This window comes from Cupressus sempervirens, chromosome 4 (assembly GCF_028749045.1).
Source record: "Cupressus sempervirens isolate cs-2001-9-10 chromosome 4, ASM2874904v1, whole genome shotgun sequence".
Classification (NCBI taxonomy): domain Eukaryota; kingdom Viridiplantae; phylum Streptophyta; class Pinopsida; order Cupressales; family Cupressaceae; genus Cupressus; species Cupressus sempervirens.
The window spans coordinates 68,502,018-68,523,746 of record NC_143121.1 but is presented as its reverse complement, the minus strand read 5'-3'; positions in this window follow the sequence as shown (position 1 = coordinate 68,523,746).

Below are 21,729 nucleotides of genomic sequence, written 5' to 3'. Positions count from 1 at the left end.
ATTTAGTATAAATAGTTTTTATCAATATTCTAATTAGCTATGAATAAAGGTAAAAACTTCAAATTCAATAATCTAATCCATAACAGCTAAGATAATTCAATAATCTAATCTATCACTTAATGCAATTCTTGGAAATTCAAGAAAACACCAAGTTTTTGTTAGTTTTGATCGCAAAAGATTCAAATCATGAACTTTTCAAAAAGAAGTCAGTATTTTGAAATTTGGTCAATTGTGCATTTTGTAGGGAGGATAATTGTGTCCATTCTTACATGCAATCAAATGCCATGTAATATAGTTTATTAACCAACTAAAAATGTGTACTGTTCTAACAAATTTAAAAAATTATTTTTGGGATAATGATATGGAAAACATATTATAAAATCTTTTTTAACAACTTGTTTCAGCCATTGCAATTTTTATATAAAGCGAAGTAAACTAGTTTAAATGTACTTATATATAATATGTAGAGAGTTATCCTTTATAGACACCTATTTTAATTCAAATCCTAGGATTTTTTTTTTTGTGTGGGTTAGGTCACTCTACCATGACATTTGTTAAGACATCTAGATGGTTATGTTAGGAGCAAGCAATATAATATTTTAATTTTAAAATATTTTCCCTTTGACGAAATTTGGATGATAATATTTTTATTTAAAATTTTAATTTCCTTTATATATGTATTTTTAAATTTCTCTATTTTTGATAAAGTTAGTATCGAATTATTTATTTATATTTAAATGTAGTTGTATAAATTTAGTATAAAATTTAGTTTTATAAACATACATTAAATTTATTAAATAATTTTTAACTATAGTTGTATAAAGTTATTATGAAATTAATTTTTGATATTTTATATTTTAATTCTATATATTGTGTTTAATTTGTATAACTTCAATTTGTTTTTATTTTAAGGACATAGTTACTATAAAATTATTCTTCAATATTTTATATTCTAATTATATATATGGTGTTTAATTTGCATAACTTTAATTTGTTTTTATTTTAAGGGCATTGTTACTTAAAATATTAAGTTATGAGTAGAATTATGGTTATGGTTATGGTTATTGTTAGGACTAGAGCTAGGGTGAGGGTTAGAATTAAAATTAGGAATAGGGATAGAGATAGATTTCAAGTTAGGGTTAGGGTTAGAATTAGAGATAGAGTTTGCATTAGGGTCAGGGTTAGAATAAGAGATAGAATTATGGTTAGGGTTAGGGTTAAGGTTACAATTAGAGTTCTAGTTCAGGTTATGGTTATAATTAGAATTAGGGTTAGAATTAGGGTTGGGTTGGGGTTAGGGTTAGAGTTAGAGTTAGGGTTAGGGCTAGGGTTAGGGTTAGAGCTAGAGCTAGAATTAGAGATAGAGTTGGGGTTAGAATCAGAGCTAGGGTTAAAGTTAGAGTTAGGTTGAGAATTGTTTATGTTAGTACATTTATTTTTTGTTAGTGCAATTGTTTCCCAAAAAGCTTCATATCCTTTGCCTATTGTTTTTTTTAGTGCGTATACCTTCCTATCTTTTATGTCTGTTTTATATTTGTTGTCTATTGTATCTATTATATACCTTCTTGCCTATTGTTTCTATTAGTGCGTGTTAGTGCCTATTGTATACCTTCTCGTCTATTGTATCTTTGTCTATTATTTCTGTTCTCTATTGTATCTATAGATATCTATTGTATACCTTCCTATCTATTGTCTATTGTATCTATTGTCTCAATTATTTCCATAACTTATAGCTTTTAATAAATGAGTATTTTTATGGAAAGAAAGTTAAATAATATGACTAGCTTATTTCTAAAATTCAGTATAAATATTGTTTTATCAATATTCTAATTAGGTATGAACATGAACATTAAAGATAAGAGATTTTTTTTCTTCTAAAACTTCAAATTCAATAATCTAATCCATCACATCTAACACAATTCAATAATCTAATCTATCACCTAAGGCAATTCTTAAAGGTGCTGGCAATTTAGGAAAACACCTAAATTTTCTCCAAGTTTTTGTTATTTTTATCACAAAAGATGCAAGTCATGAAGATCAAATGGTGAAAATTTCAAAAAAATCAGGTTGTGGTTTTGAATTTTTGAAATATGGTCAATGTTGCATTTTGTAGGGAGGATAGTAGCGTCCATTCTTAAATGTCGTTCCAACAAATAAGACATATTTTTGTGATAATGACAGGGAAAACATATTATAAAATATTCTTTAACAACTTGTTTCAGCCATTGCAATTTTTATATAAATCAAAGTAAACTAATTTACATCTACTTATATATAGTATGTCGAGAGTCATCCTTCCAGAGACGCCAACTTTAATTCAAATCCTAGGGTTTTTTTGTGTGGGTTAGGTCACTCCACCATGACATTTTTAAAGACATTTTAGATGGTTATGTTAGAAGCAAGAAATATAATATTTTAATTTTAAAATATTTTCCCTTTAAAGAAATTTGAATGCTAACATTTTTATTTAAAATTTTAATTTTTTATATATGTATTTTTTAATTTCTCTATTTCTGATAAAGTTAGTATCAAATTATTTATTTATTTTAAAATGTAGTAGTATAAATTTAGTATAAAATTTAGTTTTATTTGCATACATTAAATTATTAAATAATTTTTAACTATAGTTCTATAAAGTTATTATGAAATCAATTTGCAATATTTTATATTTTAATTCTATATACAGTGTTTAATTTGAATAACTTTAATTTGTTTTTATTTAAAGGACATAGTTACTATAAAATTATTCTTCATTATTTTTGTATTTTAATTATATATATGGTGTTTTATTTGAATAACATTAAATTTTATTTTTTTTAAGGACATTGTTACTTAAAATATTAAATTATGAATAGAATTATCGTTATGGTTATGGTTATGATTAGGGCTAGAGCTAGGCTGAGGGTTAGTATTTAATTTAGGGATAGGAATAGGGATAGATTTTGAGTTAGGGTTAGGGTTAGAATTAGACATAAAATTATGGTTATGGTTACCTTTAGGGTTGTGGATAGAATTAGAGTTACTATTTATGTTAAGGTTAGAATTATAATTAGGGTTAGAGTTAGAGTTATAGTTAGGGTCAGAGTTAGAGTTAGAGTGAAAGGTGAACCCTGTTAAAGGTTACAATGCACACTATTAAATGTGGCCTAGTTAAAAGGATTTCAATCACCCTATTACGAGTGAGCCTTGTTAGAGCACTTTTGACCATTCACTTGGAATGTCACCTGGTTAAAAGATTTACAAATGATTGTTAGGTCAACCTTAATCCAAAGGATTTACCGTACACTAATACAATTATTAGAGAGTAAATGTAAGGCTTGATCTGATAACAACTTACAACTCCATTTTTAGATTATAGATCTCTTCCTCAGTCCTCCATTTTGCTTGGCTTACACACACTTAAGCTCTGATAGTCTATTCAATCTTCAAGCAACCATGCCCTTAAGCCTTCTTTCTTAACTTTTCAATGCAAACTCTTCACTTAGGTCACTTAATGAAGTAATACCCTAGACTCCATGTCTTCCTTAGGTTCTCACACATGACAACCCTTGCTTCTGACCAACCATCCCTATAAATAGAGAATTAACATATTATGTCATCCATTATCCATCATCCAATTTAGGGTTAGGAAAGATTAGGTAGGATTCAATGAATCCACCCCTCATTCCATTTTATTTCTAGAAACTTATCCTTCAATCCTCTTTGAATTTGCCTCAACGATTTACCATGAGTTCTGTGCCAGCAGCTCATCAATCTTATCTTCCATCTAGTTCACACAATCCAAGAAAAAAAAATTGTTTACTCAGGCCCATTGAATTCACGATCTTTCTAATAATGATGACACTTGACATTAACTTTCTTTTGATGCTCGGCACAAACTACATTGCTTGACATCCTCTGAAAAATTTCTTGGCACAAACTAAAGTTTACTGATGCTCAACATCAACAACACTTTACTCAACATCCTATGTTTTGCTTGGAATACACTAAAATAGACTTTTACTAGGCTCCAATTGATTTTTTGCTTGGCTTGCATTACTTTTCTCAGCACCTACCATCCATTCGGTCAAGCTTGGAAGACAATTTTTTTGTAACTTGTTCTTCTAAACTTTCTTAGTGTAACCAATCTTTACAACCTTAAGTGTATTATCAATGCACTATGATATCATTGTCTCAGCTAATTCTTGTACTTCTTTTCATATCATAACTCAACCTTTCCTCTAGGTGCTATTGTTACATCATTTGATCAAATCCACTTCATCAATCAAATAAGTGACAGTACTTAAATCATATAAGAAGCTATCTTGATAGTGAAATAGCAGGTTTGACATCAGTGAGAAAACAGTGATTGAAACACATTTATCATACTTGTATTGATCTATTTTAAACATCTTCAGCTAAGAATTCCTTATACGAAGGCTTCTCATTGGTTTTGCTATTATTTTCATGGTTGGCATTTCCATCATTAATAAACACACTAAAAACCCTCTTGTTGTCATCATTACTCAAAGCACATTGATCATATTACATAACATCATTGTTAGCAACTTCATTGCCTCCTTGCAAATCACCCGAGTTTTTTCCATCATTTCCTGTTAACCTTGATTCACATGAGCAAGCTAGAGAAGAGGTCAAAGGTACCCAACCCACCTTGGCACACCATACTCAACACTACAAAAAATAGTCAGAATAAAGCAAGACAATTAAGTCACCAAAAAATACCCATGCACCACACAAGGTTTCATAGAGGACACATAGGGCCACCACAAGAGGCAAAAAATCTTGCATGCACTCCAAGGTTATAGAGTCCTATAGAGTTGGAATGCCTCCACAAAAGATGACCTTTCTATTCAATAAATTTGAGCATAATTAAATCTAAAATAAAAAAATTTGAACCATAATCAAATTTAAAATATAAAAATTTAAAGTCATCATAATAAAGATAGGAACCATCTCTAGAGAGAACAAGCCTTCAAAAATAAAGTAGAGAGTAATCAAACTTATCTCTTTCCTTTCCCAACCTTATTATTATTTTTAATTTTAATAACATTCCTTCTCAATTAATAGATTTGATTGGATTGAGTTAACAAATTTTAGAATCAACTTTTATGGTGCAATGTAATTTAATTTGTATTAAAAATTTAGAAACATAATCAAATTCAAAATAGAAAAATATTATTGACATGGATTGTAAAATATATATAAAAAAAAAATATTGACATGGATTGTAAAAAATTGTTTGCACTAATAATCCTTTTTAATTATATTTAATTAATATCAATTTGTGAATATATCATTTTTTTATTTTTGAAATTAAGATATCTATCATATACTTATATCACAATTATATTTTAAAAATTTGTTTAAAGATTTTTTGTAACCATATTTATACTTCAAAATATTCAAAATTAAGATTCGTTTAAAGGAAAAATAATTCGAATATTTTTTAATATTGATAAACATATTTCTAAGAAGAGGTAATTCATCAGCATACCTCCTTATGAAATCTTTAGAAAATATCTTCAAATACTTTATTAAATTCAAATTCATCCAATCATTCACCATATATAACAGAGATACTTTCTGCCCTTCACATGCCTTATGAAGTTCAAATTCATTGAAATCAAATATCTTTAGGCAGAAAGGCTTCAAATAGCTTACTAAATTCAAATTCATTCGAATCATTCCCCATTCATCATATAAAATAAAGATTATTCTCTTCTCTACTTCTTTTTAGTTCACTAGGTTCACGTATATTCCTCGTGAATGGAACAAAGCTGTTGATTGTTTAGCCAAACGGGCTTCTATTCATGATCCAGGTTGGAATATTAGGGATAGGAGGCAACTGTTCTTTGAGATGGTGCAAGAATTTGATGATCTTGTTGCTCAGGATCAAGCTCCTTGTTGAGCTCTCCTTGTTGTATTCCTTTCTGTCTTAATAAATTTTTACCCCTCTTTTAAAAAAAAAGAAGATATTTTTGACCTTCAATATGCATTAATTCATTCATTCTTCCAACTATTTTATGACCCAAAATATATTGAGCACAAACCAGAACCCATCCTTCCATTGATGGTCACATAAATTCCATTGTCCTATTCGCAAAAAGATTTCATTTCATGGACAGTTCTTTCACAAGACTGTAGTTGAGGCATCTTGTTTCCTTGATATTGTTTCGTGACAAAATTATTTTAGTCTCAGTGGATGTTTCCAGAATATTCACCAATCGGTTGATAAATCACAATCCAGTAATACCTTCGAATCCTTTCTCCCAAGACACCAAAATAGTTTTCATAGCAGGAGCCAATCGAAAAAGATAAGTAAGAACAGGAACAAGATCCTTAAATGAGTATATTCTCAGATGAACCCACTTCAGATTCTCCAACAGTAAAAGTGTTTCGTCATCAAAAGCAGGGGAGTTTTCCTACAAAGCACCATAGACCAAGGCAAAACATCGATAACTTAAAAAGAATGAATGGAAGATTTCAGACATGCAAGTCTACTGTTCCTTTGAGTTTTATAATTAAAATGGCCAAGAGACGAAATATTCCAATTCTTTTATAAGCCAATCTTTTAGAAATTTAGAAATTTGTTTTCTGTGTCATGTTTCTACCACAACTTGGCGTATCAACCCCTTTCTCAAATTGTAACATTTGTTATCACTCAATAAGCATTGTGTTCTTTTGCTCAATCATTAGTGTGTAGCTAGACATACACTATACTATCTCACTCAGCATCAACATGCTTGCTCGACCATAACTATGCTTTTTTGCTATTGACACTTCTTCATACCATTGCTCAACAATAGCTAATACTCAGTTTGAATTGCTTTGTTCAACTTCTCCTTAAGTTCCTTAATCTTCTGCTTCAAATCCTTCATTGATTGTGCAATGCTGATACTAAATGAAGCTTATCCTTATGAATTGTTTCAACTCAGATCTTTATCCAACTTTCTTCCTCACTTCATGTCTTGATAAAAAAAATACATTATCTTGTCAATGACTAACTTATCAAGTGCCCATTGCATTTCCATAATACTTGAAACATCCCGACTCAACCTTTCACTAGGGCATCTCATAATCTCTTCTTTTCAAATCCTCTTCATCAATCAATAGATATGAAACTCTCTACTATTAGTAAAATGTCTCTCTGGTAGGTTTCACACTTTTTCTTCCCAATAGGTTTGACATCAATGGAAACATACCAATTGCTTCAATTGTAGTTTCCAACACACATGGCCAAATGTAACAATTTATAGGTGCGATTATTTAACTTTGCATACAAAACAACATGTCTGATTGTGAGGCCTTCTTAGTTGCCACATTACACATATTTTAGAAATAAAATTTTGGCTCATCCAAGCTTGCACTTTTAGTTTCTATTCTCTAATAATGATTACTTTCCTACATCTAACCAAGCTTCTTTTATAGCTAGCTAAGCCACAAGTAGGCTAGTCAAACATTTAATTACAATATAGGTCCAGACTTGGAAGAGTAAACAAAAACTCAAGAAAATGAAAATAAAAAAAAAATTGCACTTAATAGTAGGCCCACATGTGTGTTAAAGGAGTCGGCTCCCAACTGCGCAAGACACTACATTAGCATAAGAAACCATGCCAAATGGACTAGCATGCTGAAAACAAGGACCTCAATTAACAACACAGAACTTGAAGTAGATGAAACATAAGAACTCACACACTTAGGAAAAGGATCTAGGATAGGTCCTCGACGTGATATCAACTACACATCACATGAAATCAAAAGTAGCAACAACTACTTGTGAATAACAGAAACATATAGAAAATAAGAAATATTTTTGATTGATGTAAGATTGCTCAAAGACCAAGATGCTCCTTCATTAATTTTAATCTCTACCCAATATTACAAATATATATGTTAGTTGAGACATGATGTCAATTTATTATTTATAATTAATCATTATGAATTTAGTAAATTTTTCTATATCATTGACAATTAACACACCATATCATATTTTAATTCAATTTAAAACTAAACTATATTAACCACTTAAATACAATTCAACCTATAGAAGCTTCCATATATAAATCCATTATTATAACAAACTTACATTTGATAAGTAGGAGATGATTTCCACAGCTAGTCAAATTGTGATGTGAATATCGGGATTTAACTGTGTGATTTTGAGTCAAACCCGATGACCCATGTTTCATGAGTAGTGATTCAACATGAATCCATATCTCATGAGAATAAATGTAACACTTAGCACTCATTGGATCTAGGTGATGCTCACAGGGGTGAAGCACCGGGACTTCTCGGGAGGTCACCCATCCCAGTACTACTCCAGCCTGAGCGCGCTTAACTATGAAGCTTCCTCCACAGTTAAACCCAAAGCTTGCAACCCCATTTGCAAAACCTTCACCAAGTGTTGTGCCTTATGAACCATTCATTAGAAAGCCCTTTAAGCTCATCAATTGATAAGTAGGAGATGATTTCCACAGCTAGTCAAATTGTGATGTGAATATCAGGATTTAACTATGTGATTTTGAGTCAAACCTGATGACCCATGTTTCATGAGTAGTGATTCAACATGAATCCATCTCTCATGAGAATAAATGTAACACTTAGCACTCATTGGATCTAGGTGATGCTCACAGGGGTGAAGCACCGGGACTTCCCGGGAGGTTAAGCGCGCTCAGGCTGGAGTAGTACTGGGATGGGTGACCTCCCGGGAAGTCCCGGTGCTTCACCCCTATGAGCATCACCTAGATCTAATGAGTGCTAAGTGTTACATTTATTCTCATGAGAGATGGATTCATGTTGAATCACTACTCATGAAACATGGGTCATCGGGTTTGACTCAAAATCACACAGTTAAATCCTGATATTCACATCACAATTTGACTAGTTGTGGAAATCATCTCCTACTTATCAATTGATGAGCTTAACTGGGATGCGTGACCTCCCGGGAAGTCCCGGTGCTTCACCCCTGTGAGCATCACCTAGATCCAATGAGTGCTAAGTGTTACATTTATTCTCATGAGAGATGGATTCATGTTGAATCACTACTCATGAAACATGGGTCATCGAGTTTGACTCAAAATCACACAGTTAAATCCTGATATTCACATCACAACCTTACATTTATCAATCATACTTGCCCTATTAGTGTTAATATTATTTTATCATTACTTTTACCATACCAATTACAAAATATATTGGAGAAGTTAAAACGAAACAAATAATTTATGGAAGAATGCTTCTTCATATATCTATTTTACTCTTTTATAAGATTGAATTTTCAATTAAAAATTAAGTAATAGAATATCTTGGTAAAATCTCAAATTATGCATTATATATAATTTAGAAGCTAAAATTATGCATAAGTATGGTTTGACCCCTGCACCCCAACAACCATAAGTGACAAAAACAAAGGGGAAAATTTGTCATCATGGGGATATGCAATATATTTGTATGAGGGAAATATGTCATAAAATAAAAAGTACATGTATTGTTCTTTGAACATTCTTTTACAAGTAAAATATGTCGAATTCATATATATATATATTGTACATATTGAAGTCTTTATGAAGACAGAGTCATATTCTAAGGGGGGAAACTCTTTTTTTTTGCCAGTTTTGAGATGTAATGTTGAATCATGACAAAGTGTTTTTGCCACTAATGTCAAAGGGGAAGATTGTTGATCCCTATAGTTTGTTGTCTATTAATGTCAAATAGTTAGTCATTTATTCGGTAGAGTTGGTCAATCATCACTGCAACTAAGCCATCCATTGAAGGTCAAATAATATTTTTAGAATTGTTCATATTCTAGTTATTGCCAAGCATTTGTTATTGTTGAGCAATTTTTATTGCCAAGCAATTCTATGGTCACCAGGTGCTCCTATACATGTCGAGTAAGGTAGAAGTCAGTTGGTACTGAGCAACACAAAGTTAGTTCATGTCGAGCATTCAAAAGCCGAGGGACAACATGAAGACTAGTCATGACCGAGTGCCAGAGTGTTCATGTGCCAAGTGAATCAGTTTTGATTTTTTTTTTTGGAATTACACAAATTTACTGAGGTAAACATTTTTTGGCCTACTCATTGCATGTTTTGAGGATCGACGAGTAATTTAAGGAGTTAATTGTGCATTTTGAGTTGGATCATTAATCCCTATGCAAGGTGTTTAAACTATCAAAAAGGTGGAATTTTTAAGTAGAAAAAGGGAGAAATCTAGATCGTTGATCTTAATCTAAAACCTTCTCCAATTGGTTATATATGGAGGATATGAACCCTAATGGAGGATATGAACTCTAATGGAGGATTTCAAAGAGCGTAATGGCCAGAGCATATGTGTGAGAAGTGAAGTTTGAATGCCTGTGAAAAATTTGAAGGTGAATCAATCCAAAGTGACCAAGCAAAGTAGTGAAGTGCAAAACAATGTTATATCATATTAGTAAAGGATTAGACAATGGAAATAGGAGATCCATAACCAAGCATTGCATTATTAAGGTAAGGATCATGTACTGACACATTTTGGAAGAGTTAAATGGGGTAAATCTCTTAACTAAGTGGTCCTAATAGGCTTATGTAAATATCTTAACATATTTCCTACTTTATTGTAAGTTTTAGATCTTTTAGTGAAGGTAGACTGAATAAGTCTTGTAGGCTCCTAGCAAGGAAAACCCCTTACAGGGTATATCATCATAAGTGATCAAAATTGTAGCCCTAACATGTAAAATTTGTTTACTACAGTAGTGAAGATTTGTGGATCGCATCCCTGACCGAGTTTTACCTTCACCTTGGAGGGTTTCTAGGTAACCAAATATTTGTGTTATGTGTTGATCATTCAGTTTATGTTTATCGTTGTGATCAATAGATTAGATTTGATACATCATTACAATGTATGTTTATGTGATTTGTGATATTGATGAGATAAGAGTTAGTGGTGAAAGATATTAGTTTGATAATTGTTTAGAAGGTTAAAAGTTTAATAGATCCTAATTCAACAACCCCCCCTCTCACACCCCCCCCCCCCCTCTCAATATCTTACTTTCCCAACAGACTTCTAACATTCACCTCTATAGTTTCCATTTCACCTAAATTTTTCTTTTACTCAGAGCACATTGATCATATTACATAACATCATTATTAGCAACTTCATTGCCTCCTTGCAAATCACCCGAGTTTTTGCCATCATTTCCTGTTAACCCTTATTCACATGAGCAAGCTAGAGAAGAGGTCGAAGGTACCCAACCCACCTTGGCACACAATACTCAACACTACAAAAAATAGTTAGAATAAAGCAAGACAATTAAGTCACCAAAAAATACCCATGCACCACACAAGGGCCACCATAAGAGGCCACCAATCTCGCATGCACTCCAAGGTTATAGAGTCCTATAGAGTTGCAATGCCTCCACAAAATATGACCTTTCTATTCAATAAATTTGAGCATAATTAAATCTAAAATAAAAAAATTTGAACCATAATCAAATTTAAAATATAAAAATTTAAAGTCACCATAATAAAGATAGGAACCATCTCTAGAGAGAACAAGCCTTCAAAAATAAAGTAGAGAGTAATCAAACTTATCTCTTTCCTTTCCCAACCTTATTATTATTTTTATTTTGAATAACATTCCTTCTCAATTAATAGATTTGATTGGATTGAGTTAACAAATTTTAGAATCAACTTTTATGGTGCAATGTAATTTAATTTGTATTAAAAATTTAGAAACATAATCAAATTCAAAATAGAAAAATATTATTGACATGGATTGTAAAATATATATAAAAAAAAAATATTGACATGGATTGTAAAAAATTGTTTGCACTAATAATCCTTTTTAATTATATTTAATTAATATCAATTTGTAAATATATCATTTTTTTATTTTTGAAATTAAGATATCTATCATATACTTATATCACAATTATATTTTAAAAATTTGTTTAAAGATTTTTTGTAACCATATTTATACTTCAAAATATTCAAAATTAAGATTCGTTTAAAGGAAAAATAATTTGAATATTTTTTAATATTGATAAACATATTTCTAAGAAAAGGTAGTTCATCAGCATACCTCCTTATGAAATCTTTAGAAAATATCTTCAAATACCTTATTAAATTCAAATTCATCCAATCATTCACCATATATAACAGAGATACTTTCTGCCCTTCACATGCCTTATGAAGTTCAAATTCATTGAAATCAAATATCTTTAGACAGAAAGGCTTCAAATAGCTTACTAAATTCAAATTCATTCGAATCATTCTCCATTCATCATATAAAATAAAGATTATTCTCTTCTCTACTTCTTTTCAGTTCATTAGGTTCACGTATATTACTCGTGAATGGAACAGAGCTGCTGACTGTTTAGCCAAATGGGCTTCTACTCATGATCCAGGTTGGAATATTAGGGATAGGAGGCAACTGTTCTTTGAGATGGTGCAAGAATTTGATGATCTTGTTGCTCAGGATCGAGCTCCTTGTTGAGCTCTCCTTGTTGTATTCCTTTCTGTCTTAATAAATTTTTACCCCTCTTTTAAAAAAAAAAGAAGATATTTTTGACCTTCAATATGCATTAATTCATTCATTCTTCCAACTATTTTATGACCCAAAATATATTGAGCACAAACCAGAACCCATCCTTCCATTGATGGTCACATAAATTCCACTGTCCTATTCGCAAAAAGATTTCATTTCATGGATAGTTCTTTCACAAGACTGTAGTTGAGGCATCTTGTTTCCTTGATATTGTTTCGTGACAAAATTATTTTAGTCTCAGTGGATGTTCACGGAATGTTCACCAATCGGTTGATAAATCACAATCCAGTAATACCTTCGAATCCTTTCTCCCAAGACACCAAAATAGTTTTCATAGCAGGAGCCAATCGAAAAAGATAAGTAAGAAGAGGAACAAGATCCTTAAATGAGTATATTCTCAGATGAACCCACTTCAAATTCTCCAACAATAAAAGTGTTTCGTCATCAAAAGCAGGCGAGTTTCCCTGCAAAGCACCATAGACCAAGGCAAAACATCGATAACTTAAAAAGAATGAATGGAAGATTTCAGACATGCAAGTCTACTGTTCCTTTGAGTTTTATAATTAAAATGGCCAGGAGATGAAATATTCCAATTCTTTTATAAGCCAAGCTTTTAGAAATTTAGAAATTTGTTTTCTATGTCATGTTTCTACCACAACTTGGCGTATCAACCCCTTTATCAAATTGTAACATTTGTTATCACTCAATAAGCATTGTGTTCTTTTGCTCAATCATTAGTATGTAGCTAGACATACACTATACTATCTCACTCTGTATCAACATGCTTGCTCGACCATAACTATGCTTTTTCGCTATTGACACTTCTTCATACCATTGCTCAACAATAGCTAATACTCAGTTTGAATTGCTTTGTTCAACTTCTCCTTAAGTTCCTTAATCTTCTGCTTCAACTCCTTCATTGACTGTGCAATGCTGATACTAAATGAAGCTTATCCTTATGAATTGTTTGAACTCGGATCTTTATCCAACTTTCTTCCTCACTTCATGTCTTGATAAAAAAAATACATTATCTTGGCAATGACTAACTTATCAAGTGCCCATTGCATTTCCATAATACTTGAAACATCCTGACTCAACCTTTCACTAGGGCATCTCATAATCTCTTCTTTTCAAATCCTCTTCATCAATAAATAGATATGACACTCTATACTATTAGTAAAATGTCTCTCTAGTAGGTTTCACACTTTTTCTTCCCAATAGGTTTGACATCGATGGAAACATACCAATTTCTTCAATTGTAGTTTCCAACACACATGGCCAAATGTAACAATTTATAGGTGTGATTATTTAACTTTGCATACAAAACAACATGTCTGATTGCGAGGCCTTCTTAGTTGCCACATTATACATATTTTAGAAATAAAATTTTGGCTCATCCAAGCTTGCACTTTTAGTTTCTATCCTCTAATAATGCTTACTTTCCTACATCTAACCAAGCTTCTTTTATAGCTAACTAAGCCACAAGTAGGCTAGTCAAACATTTAATTACAATATAGGTCCAGACTTGGAAAAGTAAACAAAAAATCAAGAAAATGAAAATATAAAAGTACTTTCACTTAATAGTAGGCCCACACGTGTGTTAAAGGAGTCGTCTCCCAACTGCGCAAGACACTACATGAGCATAAGAAACCATGCCAAATGGACTAGTATGCTGAAAACAACATGAAAACAAGGACCTCAATTAACAACACAGAACTTGAAGTAGATGAAACATAAGAACTCACACACTTAGAAAAAGGATCTAGGATAGGTCCTCGACGTGATATCAACTGCGCATCACATGAAATCAAAAGTAGCAACAACTACTTTGTGAATAATAGAGACATATAGAGAATAAGAAATATTTTTGATTGATGTAAGATTGCTCAAAGACCAAGATGCTCCTTCATTAATTTTAATCTCTATCCAATATTACAAATATATATGTTAGTTGAGACATGATGTCAATTTATTATTTATAATTAATCATTATGAATTTAGTAAATTTTTCTATATCATTGACAATTAGCACACCATATCATATTTTAATTCGATTTAAAACTAAACTATATTAACCACTTAAATACAATTCAACCTATAGAAGCTTCCATATATAAATCCATTATTATAACAACCTTACATTTATCAATCATAATTGCTCTATTAGTGTTAATATTATTTTATCATTACTTTTACCATACCAATTACAAAATATATTGGAGAAGTTAAAATGAAACAAATAATTTATGGAAGAATGCTTCTTCATATATCTATTTTACTCTTTTATAAGATTGAATTTTCAATTAAAAATTAAGTAATAGAATATCTTGGTAAAATCTCAAATTATGCATTATATATAATTTAGAAGCTAAAATTATGCATAAGTATGGTTTGACCCGTACACCCCAACAACCATAAGTGACAAAAACAAAGGGGAAAATTTGTCATCATGGGGATATGCAATATATTTGTATGAGGGAAATATGTCATAAAATAAAAAGTACATGTATTGTTCTTTGAACATTTTTTTACAAGTAAAATATGTCAAATTCATGTATATATATATTGTACATATTGAATTCTTTATGAAGACAGAGTCATATTCTAAGGGGGGAAACTTTTTTTTTTTTGCCAGTTTTGAGATGTAATGTTGAATCATGACAAAGTGTTTTTGCCACTAATGTTAAAGGGGAAGATTTTTTATCCCTATATTTTGTTGTCTATTAATTTCAAATAGTTAGTCATTTATTTGGTAGAGTTGGTCAATCATCACTGCAACTGAGCCATCCATTGAAGGTCGAATAATATTTTTAGAATTGTTCATATTCTAGTTATTGCCAAGCATTTGTTATTGTTGAGAAATTTTTATTGCCAAGCAATTCTATGGTCACCAGGTGCTCCTATACATGTCGAGTAAGGTAGAAGTCAGTTGGTGTTGAGCAACACAAAGTTAGTTCATGTCGAGCATTCAAAAGCCGAGGGACAACATGAAGACTAGTCATGACCGAGTGCCAGAGTGTTCATGTGCCATGTGAATCCGTTTTGATATTTCTTTTTGGAATTACACAAATTTACTGAGGCAAACATTTTTTGGCCTACTCATTGCATGTTTTGAGGATCGAGGAGTAATTTAAGGAGTTAATTGTGCATTTTGAGTTGGATAATTAATCCCTATGCAAGGTGTTGAAACTATCAAAAAAGTGAAATTTTTAAGTAGAAAAAGGGAGAAATCTAGATCGTTGATCTTAATCTAGAACCTTCTCCAATTGGTTATATATGGAGGATCTGAACCCTAATAGAGGATATGAACTCTAATGGAGGATTTCAAAGAGCATAATGGCCAGAGCATATGTGTGAGAAGTGAAGTTTGAATGCCTATGAAAAATTTGAAGGTGAATCAAGCCAAAGTGACCAAGCAGAGTAGTGAAGTGCAAAACAATGTTATATCATATTAGTAAAGGATTAGGCAGTGGAAATAGGAGATCCATAATCAAGCATTGTATTATTAAGGTAAGGATCATGTACTGACACATTTTGGAAGAGTTAAATGGGGTAAATCTCTTAACTAAGTGGTGCTAAGGTAAAAGCATAGATCCGTGTCACCGTTTGTGATACAAAAACCTATTTTGGTCAAAAACCTATTTTGCTCAAAATATTATAATTCGATATTTCAACATTTCAGAAGATGCTCTCTCAAAAAATGAAAAAAAAAAGTAAATCATATCAAAAAAAAAAAAAATATATATTTATCACTAGAGGAGAGAATCCTCTTCACGAATATGTAATTTATTTTCAAGAAGGTATAGATTTGATAGGGAAGTTTTGACGGGAGGAAAAAACTATTGGATTCTGACAAGGTCGAACTTTAGTACTTATAACAAAGAAAATATACATCAAAAATAATTATTTCTTTTTTTGTGCACTAGCTATACATGTCATCTATAAAATATTTTCAAATTAGAACAAGAAAAGGTGATTTGCACATACTTTTTTGATGGGAACTACATCCTATAATTTTTACAGTTAAAAAAGGGACTTCAAAATAAAATAAAATGAATAAATTATGAGTCAAAAAAATTATAAATATTATAGGCAAAAAATTCATACAATTCTACACATTTCATCAGTTTACATAATCTTCATATTTTAAACACAAATACCATTTTTTTTGTCATTAATGTTGAACTGTCACATTCTGATATCACTTTTCTTTATAAAAGGTGACACAAGTTTGTGCTATTACCCCCTAATAGGCTTATGTAAATATCTTAACATATTTCCTACTTTATTGTAAGTTTTAGATCCTTTAGTGAAGGTAGACTGAATAAGTCTTGTAGGCTCCTAGCAAGGAAAACCCCTTACAGGGTATATCATCATAAGTGATCAGAATTGTAGCCCTAACATGCAAACTTTGTTTACTACAGTAGTGAAGATTTGTGGATCGCATCCCCACCCGAGTTTTACCTTCACCTTGGAGGGTTTCTAGGTAACCAAATCTTTGTGTTATGTGTTGATCATTCAGTTTATGTTTATGGTTGTGATCAATAGATTAGATTTGATACATCATTACAATGTATGTTTATGTGATTTGTGATATTGATGAGATAAGAGTTAGTGGTGAAAGATATTAGTTTGTTAATTGTTTAGAAGGTTAAAAGTTTTATAGATCCTAATTCAACAACCCCCCCTCTCAAACCCCCCCCAACCCCCCCCCCCCCCCCCCCCCCCTCAATATCTTGCTTTCCCAAAAGACTTCTAACATTCACCTCTATAGTTTCCATTTCACCTAAATTTTTCTTTGGTCTAGTGATGTAGAGATTAACTCAACGGAATCAAAAACAAAAAGGAACCGACACTAGAAAGAGATAGATAATAATATTCTTCTAATTGATTCATCAAATGAACAACATATACACTTGCTCTCCTACAAATTTCTTCTCCTTGTAACTTTGTATCCAAAAACTTGACCTAAACCTAAACCTAAAAACTCTATTTATACTTGCTAGGACTATTTATGGAAAATTCTAGATTATTACAAAATAGGAAAATTGACCCAAAGAGACATCCCACCAAAACAGATACCAGAATACTCTAGATCAATATAGAATATAGAAGGATGACCCCACAATAGTCAGAACAAATCCCTGGAAAAGATCTTATCCTAATGAAAAAATGTCTAAAATGTGGCAACATGTACAATCATTATGTGGGTGCTCGTACACCATACTCCTAGGGATAATAGAATCCAAGTCCCTTTGATTGCCCTTCCTCTTTCTTATTTTCCAATTCCTTGGTATTTATTGTTTGTACTTTGGCCAAGTACCCAAGTCAACTTTCATATTTTCATAAACCTCTTCCATATTAGAATTTAGGTAGAACTCCTATACACCTACAATAAATGGATTAGAAAAAACAAATAGGACCTCATCATATATGAATTCATCAATTTGGTTCACTCTAGGAACCTTTGCATCCTTTTTTCAATGTCTTTATGCTGCAATATCTCCATGATTGGAGACGAATTCATCACTATTTGATCCTTATCTATCCTCTTAGCTTCATCATAAATATTCTTCCTTGTTGCAACTATTATCCTTTTGATAGGCCATATCATTTTCTTACTTAACTTCAAATGCCATCTCTTGGTTCCATCAAGAACGAGCACATTCACCTCTTTTCCATCTTTATGAACCTTTTCATGACAAGGCTCATCAACAATTACACTTACAACCTCTTTTCTCTCTTCAAGAACCTTTTTATCATAAGGTTCATCAACAACTATTTGCTGCAAACGTTTTATATCAACATCAATTTGTTCATTTTGTCCTTCCAATGTGAAAATCTTTGCTTCATTAGCAACCAAGTTCTCTATTCCATCTTCACAAGTTTCTGTAATCTCAATGGATTGTTTCTCCAAATCACTATTTTCTCTTCTATCTCTTGATTCATTCTAGCTTCTTCTCTTTTTTTCCTTCTTTTAATTTTTTTCTCTTCCTCTCTTTTCTTTCTCTAAAAATCACAATATGAAACCCATGCATCTAAAAGTATGCTCTTATGATGCGATAAATCCCCTCTTGTGACCATTTTCTCCTATCTACGTTCTCTCCACTCAACCTAGACTTGTGGCCACTCTACAAGTTAAGCAAAAACAAAAAGGAACCAACACTAGAAAGAGATAGATAATAATATTCTTGTAATCAATTCATCAAATGAACAACATATGCACTTGCTCTCCTATAGATTTTTCCTCCCCGTAACTTTGTATCCAAAAACTTTACATAAACCCAAACCTAAAAACTCTATTTATACTTGCTAGGACTATCTACGAAACATTCTAGATGATTACAAAATAGAAAAATCAAACCAAAGAGACTTTCTGCCAAAATGGCTTGTAGAATACTCTAGATCAATATAGAATAGGGAAAAATGACCCCACAATGGTCTGAACAAATCTCAAGAAAATAACTTATCCTAATGACAAAATGTCTGAAATGTGGCAACATGTACAATCATTATGTGGGTGCTCTTGCACCATCTGACTTTAACCAAATTTGTGTTATCCTTTATTTTCTTCTGACAATGTTTTTTAACATGCTCATTAATCTTACAATGGAAGCAAACATGAAGATTACCTAATAGGGCAATTTCATAGGAGAAATTTTCTCCTTCTAAGTCCAATGAAATGACTTTTGGGATATCAACTTTAGGAGTGAGCTAAAAGGACTCTTGCTTTTAAATGCGGCAATGTAACCCTAGATTCCATGACTTGTAGAACAGACCCACCTAGGCTTAAAATTTGAGAAATAAATGGCCAAAATTCCACTTGAAGACTTTTAATCTCAACCCAAATATGTGTAGATCTCTCTACAACTTTATCAAAATTCCCTTTTAGAGACCATATGAATGCACGAATCACATTCCAAAAACCTTTTTTTTTAACACTCTTTATGACTTTTAAACAAAAACAACGAAGAAACCCTTTAGAATCATTCTACAAAAACTAACATGTATTTCAATTTTTTTTTCAAACTAAATTTAACCATTCATCAAAATATTCTTGTAATGGCAAAACTTTATGATCTAAGAAAACAAAGAAAATAGCATTTTTTTTCAACCTACTTTATTCTATCCCAACTATCCTAATCATGTCTTCATTGGGAGATGGAGTAAGAGTTTTCTAACTGGAAGACGATGCCCTTGTTAGAATATGAAAAGATTAATAACCCAGAAAAACTAGTGCGAAGAGTAAATATCTAAACTATGAATGCAAATGATACAAAATCAAAATAGCATCATAGAGTTAGTCTCCAAGAGAGTAATGCAAATGCTGGAAGCAAAATAGCATTAAGAGGATGCAAAAATAAGAGATACAAATACAAGCCAGGTAGCATGCTTATATAGGCAAGGAAGAGAGAGGAGGTGGCAACACCAACCAATGAGGAGCAACCATCTATCGGACTAAAGATAGCAAAGTATCTTCCCAAGATAGCTAATGGATGCTCACATGTAGGAAGGTGACACCTCACAACCATTCACCTAATAAGACATGCTTTATTAACCTAAGCGAGATTATTAAAAGTGTAGGAAAAACCTAGCAAAATAGGAAAAAATAAAAAACTACACTAACACCCCCCCATAAGAGAAGCTTAGGTGGATGTAGAAATGGGTCCCGGTAATGAGGCCATGTTAGGTACCCAAGTACAATGCAAGAAGATGCAACCTCTGAAAGCGGGGAAAGAGAGAAAACCACAAGGGAAAAACCGTCCCCCAAAAAGAGGTAAGAACCTAGTGAAGAACTGAAGAAGTCTCCCACTAGGGAAATTGTCCCCTAAAATAGGAACAAGGAGTGATCATGAAGAAGCAGCATCACTGAAGCATGAAGAACTGCAAAACTCTGTCAAAATGCTGATCTGTAGAACCCCCATGGAAATAGAAGGCACGAACCATCAACCAAAGGAACCTCCATGGAAATAGAAGGCACAAACCATCAACCAAAGGAACCTCCATGGAAATAGAAGGCACGAACCATCAACCAAAGAAGCATAGAACAACAATATAACCTCCCCTTAAGGTAGGTGAGGTGACAGGCAGCTGAAAAGATGGGCCAAAAATCTCCTACAACACAGGAGCCAAACTCATCGAGAGTGAGGTACAAACACAAATAAAGGCATGTGTCGTCGACACTGCATGAGGAATTAGAGAAAGAGAGCCTATAAGTGGCAAACAACTATCCCCCCCATGGCACTTTATATAATAGTGCGAGTACAACGAATCACAATGATGAAAAGGATCCCAAAACACAAGAGTGGCACTTTATTTCAGTGTGTTGCATAAAGATGCTTACAGTGAATATCAACAATGATAAAAAAAAACATAAGGCTGAAACAACAGAAACTAAAGCCCAAAACGAAGCAACTGAAGCAACAAAATCGATCTCCGGAGCTGAAACAAACAAAATATCCACCAGAATGCTAAAATGTAAAAGACTGAATGGATGTGTCTAGAATAGAATCTGGAACAACAACTAGAATCGCTGGAAAGAGCACAGAAAGAGCTTTCCAACGATATAAAGAAGTCCAAAATTGGAGATCGGAAGCTCAGGATACGCCTCTCGGAGTGCAAAATAGAACATCCAGCTTCAACTGCCATAATAGGCAACCAAACTGAATCAAAACTCAAAAAAACCTATACTGGCATCTCCGTCTTAGAACCAGCTTTCTGGTGCTTTTTTCGGATCGGAAAAATACCTCCATATGCAAAAGTTAGGGCCAAAAAACCACAAGTAGGTCTTGATTTCAATGCATTACAAACCCTCATGAAGAGCATATGTTAAAAGTGAAACTTGGGCATAATAATCAAGGAAACGAATAGCACCACTACGATCTACTCAAAAAATCATGCACTTTCAAAAAAAGAATCGCCTCGATATGAGGTCGTATGAGAAAGTTATGATCCTCCGAAGTTTCCAAAACAAGAACTGTGCACAGTCACGGCTGAGAATCTGCAATTTCTGAAGAATTCATGCATGAAAATCAAAAAATAACTCCAATAGTGGATAGAGCACAAAAAAATAGCCAATTTCATAACAAGAATCATCAAAATCGGAGTCCGTATGAGCAAGAACGAGACATTTAAAAACTGCATTCAAATCTGTGGCTGCCAACGGAGAGGGGTATGGCTGTAGCTTTGCATGCTCGATTCTGA